This window comes from Calidris pugnax, unplaced genomic scaffold, assembly GCF_001431845.1.
Source record: "Calidris pugnax isolate Ruff unplaced genomic scaffold, ASM143184v1 scaffold460, whole genome shotgun sequence".
Lineage (NCBI taxonomy): Eukaryota > Metazoa > Chordata > Aves > Charadriiformes > Scolopacidae > Calidris > Calidris pugnax.
The window spans coordinates 152,765-158,583 of NW_015091195.1; positions in this window are offsets into that span (position 1 = coordinate 152,765).

A 5,819-nucleotide genomic window follows, 5' to 3' on the forward strand; every position below is an offset into this window, starting at 1 on the left:
CCACCGTGATGGCCACCATCGTGGCTATCACCGTGGCCACAGCCATCACCACCGTGATGGCCACCGTCATGGCTACTACCATGGTCACCGCCATCGCCACCGTGATGGGCACCACAATGGGCTCTGCAATGGCTACTGCGATGGCCACCACTATGGCCACTACCATGGCCACCACAATGGCTACTGTGATGGCCACCACCATGGCCACCACCATCACCACCGTGATGGGCACCATCATGGCTACCACCATGGTCACCGCCATCGCCACCGTGATGGGCACCACAATGGGCTCTGCAATGGCTACTGCGATGGCCACCACTATGGCCACTACCATGGCCACCACAATGGCTACTGTGATGGCCACCACCATGGCCACCACCATCACCACCGTGATGGGCACCATCATGGCTACCACCATGGTCACCGCCATCGCCACCGTGATGGGCACCACAATGGGCTCTGCAATGGCTACTGCGATGGCCACCACTATGGCCACTACCATGGCCACCACAATGGCTACTGTGATGGCCACCACCATGGCCACCACCATCACCACCGTGATGGGCACCATCATGGCTACCACCATGGTCACCGCCATCGCCACCGTGATGGGCACCACAATGGGCTCTGCAATGGCTACTGCGATGGCCACCACTATGGCCACTACCATGGCCACCACAATGGCTACTGTGATGGCCACCACCATGGCCACCACCATCACCACCGTGATGGGCACCATCATGGCTACCACCATGGTCACCGCCATCGCCACCGTGATGGGCACCACAATGGGCTCTGCAATGGCTACTGCGATGGCCACCACTATGGCCACTACCATGGCCACCACAATGGCTACTGTGATGGCCACCACCATGGCCACCACCATCACCACCGTGATGGGCACCATCATGGCTACCACCATGGTCACCGCCATCGCCACCGTGATGGGCACCACAATGGGCTCTGCAATGGCTACTGCGATGGCCACCACTATGGCCACTACCATGGCCACCACAATGGCTACTGTGATGGCCACCACCATGGCCACCACCATCACCACCGTGATGGGCACCATCATGGCTACCACCATGGTCACCGCCATCGCCACCGTGATGGGCACCACAATGGGCTCTGCAATGGCTACTGCGATGGCCACCACTATGGCCACTACCATGGCCACCACAATGGCTACTGTGATGGCCACCACCATGGCCACCACCATCACCACCGTGATGGGCACCATCATGGCTACCACCATGGTCACCGCCATCGCCACCGTGATGGGCACCACAATGGGCTCTGCAATGGCTACTGCGATGGCCACCACTATGGCCACTACCATGGCCACCACAATGGCTACTGTGATGGCCACCACCATGGCCACCACCATCACCACCGTGATGGGCACCATCATGGCTACCACCATGGTCACCGCCATCGCCACCGTGATGGGCACCACAATGGGCTCTGCAATGGCTACTGCGATGGCCACCACTATGGCCACTACCATGGCCACCACAATGGCTACTGTGATGGCCACCACCATGGCCACCACCATCACCACCGTGATGGGCACCATCATGGCTACCACCATGGTCACCGCCATCGCCACCGTGATGGGCACCACAATGGGCTCTGCAATGGCTACTGCGATGGCCACCACTATGGCCACTACCATGGCCACCACAATGGCTACTGTGATGGCCACCACCATGGCCACCACCATCACCACCGTGATGGGCACCATCATGGCTACCACCATGGTCACCGCCATCGCCACCGTGATGGGCACCACAATGGGCTCTGCAATGGCTACTGCGATGGCCACCACTATGGCCACTACCATGGCCACCACAATGGCTACTGTGATGGCCACCACCATGGCCACCACCATCACCACCGTGATGGGCACCATCATGGCTACCACCATGGTCACCGCCATCGCCACCGTGATGGGCACCACAATGGGCTCTGCAATGGCTACTGCGATGGCCACCACTATGGCCACTACCATGGCCACCACAATGGCTACTGTGATGGCCACCACCATGGCCACCACCATCACCACCGTGATGGGCACCATCATGGCTACCACCATGGTCACCGCCATCGCCACCGTGATGGGCACCACAATGGGCTCTGCAATGGCTACTGCGATGGCCACCACTATGGCCACTACCATGGCCACCACAATGGCTACTGTGATGGCCACCACCATGGCCACCACCATCACCACCGTGATGGGCACCATCATGGCTACCACCATGGTCACCGCCATCGCCACCGTGATGGGCACCACAATGGGCTCTGCAATGGCTACTGCGATGGCCACCACTATGGCCACTACCATGGCCACCACAATGGCTACTGTGATGGCCACCACCATGGCCACCACCATCACCACCGTGATGGGCACCATCATGGCTACCACCATGGTCACCGCCATCGCCACCGTGATGGGCACCACAATGGGCTCTGCAATGGCTACTGCGATGGCCACCACTATGGCCACTACCATGGCCACCACAATGGCTACTGTGATGGCCACCACCATGGCCACCACCATCACCACCGTGATGGGCACCATCATGGCTACCACCATGGTCACCGCCATCGCCACCGTGATGGGCACCACAATGGGCTCTGCAATGGCTACTGCGATGGCCACCACTATGGCCACTACCATGGCCACCACAATGGCTACTGTGATGGCCACCACCATGGCCACCACCATCACCACCGTGATGGGCACCATCATGGCTACCACCATGGTCACCGCCATCGCCACCGTGATGGGCACCACAATGGGCTCTGCAATGGCTACTGCGATGGCCACCACTATGGCCACTACCATGGCCACCACAATGGCTACTGTGATGGCCACCACCATGGCCACCACCATCACCACCGTGATGGGCACCATCATGGCTACCACCATGGTCACCGCCATCGCCACCGTGATGGGCACCACAATGGGCTCTGCAATGGCTACTGCGATGGCCACCACTATGGCCACTACCATGGCCACCACAATGGCTACTGTGATGGCCACCACCATGGCCACCACCATCACCACCGTGATGGGCACCATCATGGCTACCACCATGGTCACCGCCATCGCCACCGTGATGGGCACCACAATGGGCTCTGCAATGGCTACTGCGATGGCCACCACTATGGCCACTACCATGGCCACCACAATGGCTACTGTGATGGCCACCACCATGGCCACCACCATCACCACCGTGATGGGCACCATCATGGCTACCACCATGGTCACCGCCATCGCCACCGTGATGGGCACCACAATGGGCTCTGCAATGGCTACTGCGATGGCCACCACTATGGCCACTACCATGGCCACCACAATGGCTACTGTGATGGCCACCACCATGGCCACCACCATCACCACCGTGATGGGCACCATCATGGCTACCACCATGGTCACCGCCATCGCCACCGTGATGGGCACCACAATGGGCTCTGCAATGGCTACTGCGATGGCCACCACTATGGCCACTACCATGGCCACCACAATGGCTACTGTGATGGCCACCACCATGGCCACCACCATCACCACCGTGATGGGCACCATCATGGCTACCACCATGGTCACCGCCATCGCCACCGTGATGGGCACCACAATGGGCTCTGCAATGGCTACTGCGATGGCCACCACTATGGCCACTACCATGGCCACCACAATGGCTACTGTGATGGCCACCACCATGGCCACCACCATCACCACCGTGATGGGCACCATCATGGCTACCACCATGGTCACCGCCATCGCCACCGTGATGGGCACCACAATGGGCTCTGCAATGGCTACTGCGATGGCCACCACTATGGCCACTACCATGGCCACCACAATGGCTACTGTGATGGCCACCACCATGGCCACCACCATCACCACCGTGATGGGCACCATCATGGCTACCACCATGGTCACCGCCATCGCCACCGTGATGGGCACCACAATGGGCTCTGCAATGGCTACTGCGATGGCCACCACTATGGCCACTACCATGGCCACCACAATGGCTACTGTGATGGCCACCACCATGGCCACCACCATCACCACCGTGATGGGCACCATCATGGCTACCACCATGGTCACCGCCATCGCCACCGTGATGGGCACCACAATGGGCTCTGCAATGGCTACTGCGATGGCCACCACTATGGCCACTACCATGGCCACCACAATGGCTACTGTGATGGCCACCACCATGGCCACCACCATCACCACCGTGATGGGCACCATCATGGCTACCACCATGGTCACCGCCATCGCCACCGTGATGGGCACCACAATGGGCTCTGCAATGGCTACTGCGATGGCCACCACTATGGCCACTACCATGGCCACCACAATGGCTACTGTGATGGCCACCACCATGGCCACCACCATCACCACCGTGATGGGCACCATCATGGCTACCACCATGGTCACCGCCATCGCCACCGTGATGGGCACCACAATGGGCTCTGCAATGGCTACTGCGATGGCCACCACTATGGCCACTACCATGGCCACCACAATGGCTACTGTGATGGCCACCACCATGGCCACCACCATCACCACCGTGATGGGCACCATCATGGCTACCACCATGGTCACCGCCATCGCCACCGTGATGGGCACCACAATGGGCTCTGCAATGGCTACTGCGATGGCCACCACTATGGCCACTACCATGGCCACCACAATGGCTACTGTGATGGCCACCACCATGGCCACCACCATCACCACCGTGATGGGCACCATCATGGCTACCACCATGGTCACCGCCATCGCCACCGTGATGGGCACCACAATGGGCTCTGCAATGGCTACTGCGATGGCCACCACTATGGCCACTACCATGGCCACCACAATGGCTACTGTGATGGCCACCACCATGGCCACCACCATCACCACCGTGATGGGCACCATCATGGCTACCACCATGGTCACCGCCATCGCCACCGTGATGGGCACCACAATGGGCTCTGCAATGGCTACTGCGATGGCCACCACTATGGCCACTACCATGGCCACCACAATGGCTACTGTGATGGCCACCACCATGGCCACCACCATCACCACCGTGATGGGCACCATCATGGCTACCACCATGGTCACCGCCATCGCCACCGTGATGGGCACCACAATGGGCTCTGCAATGGCTACTGCGATGGCCACCACTATGGCCACTACCATGGCCACCACAATGGCTACTGTGATGGCCACCACCATGGCCACCACCATCACCACCGTGATGGGCACCATCATGGCTACCACCATGGTCACCGCCATCGCCACCGTGATGGGCACCATCATGGCTACCACCGTGGCCACCACAATGGCTACTGTGATGGCCACCATCATGGCTCCCACCGTGGCCACCGCCATCGCCACCATGATGGCCACCATCGTGGCTAGCACCATGGCCACGGCCATAGCCACCGTGGTGGCCACCATTGTGGCTATCACCGTGGCCACAGCCATCACCACCGTGATGGCCACCGTCATGGCTACTACCATGGTCACCGCCATCGCCACCGTGATGGGCACCACAATGGGCTCTGCAATGGCTACTGCGACGGCCACCACTATGGCCACTACCATGGCCACCACAATGGCTACTGTGATGGCCACTATGATGGCCGCCACAATGGCCACCGCTATGGCACCATAATGGGCACCACAACGGCCCCTGCAATGGCTACTGCCATGGCACTGTGGTGGCCACCACGATGGCCACCGCCACGGCACTGTGGTGGCCACCACGATGGCCACTGTCATGGCGCTGTGGTGGCCACCAGGATGGCTC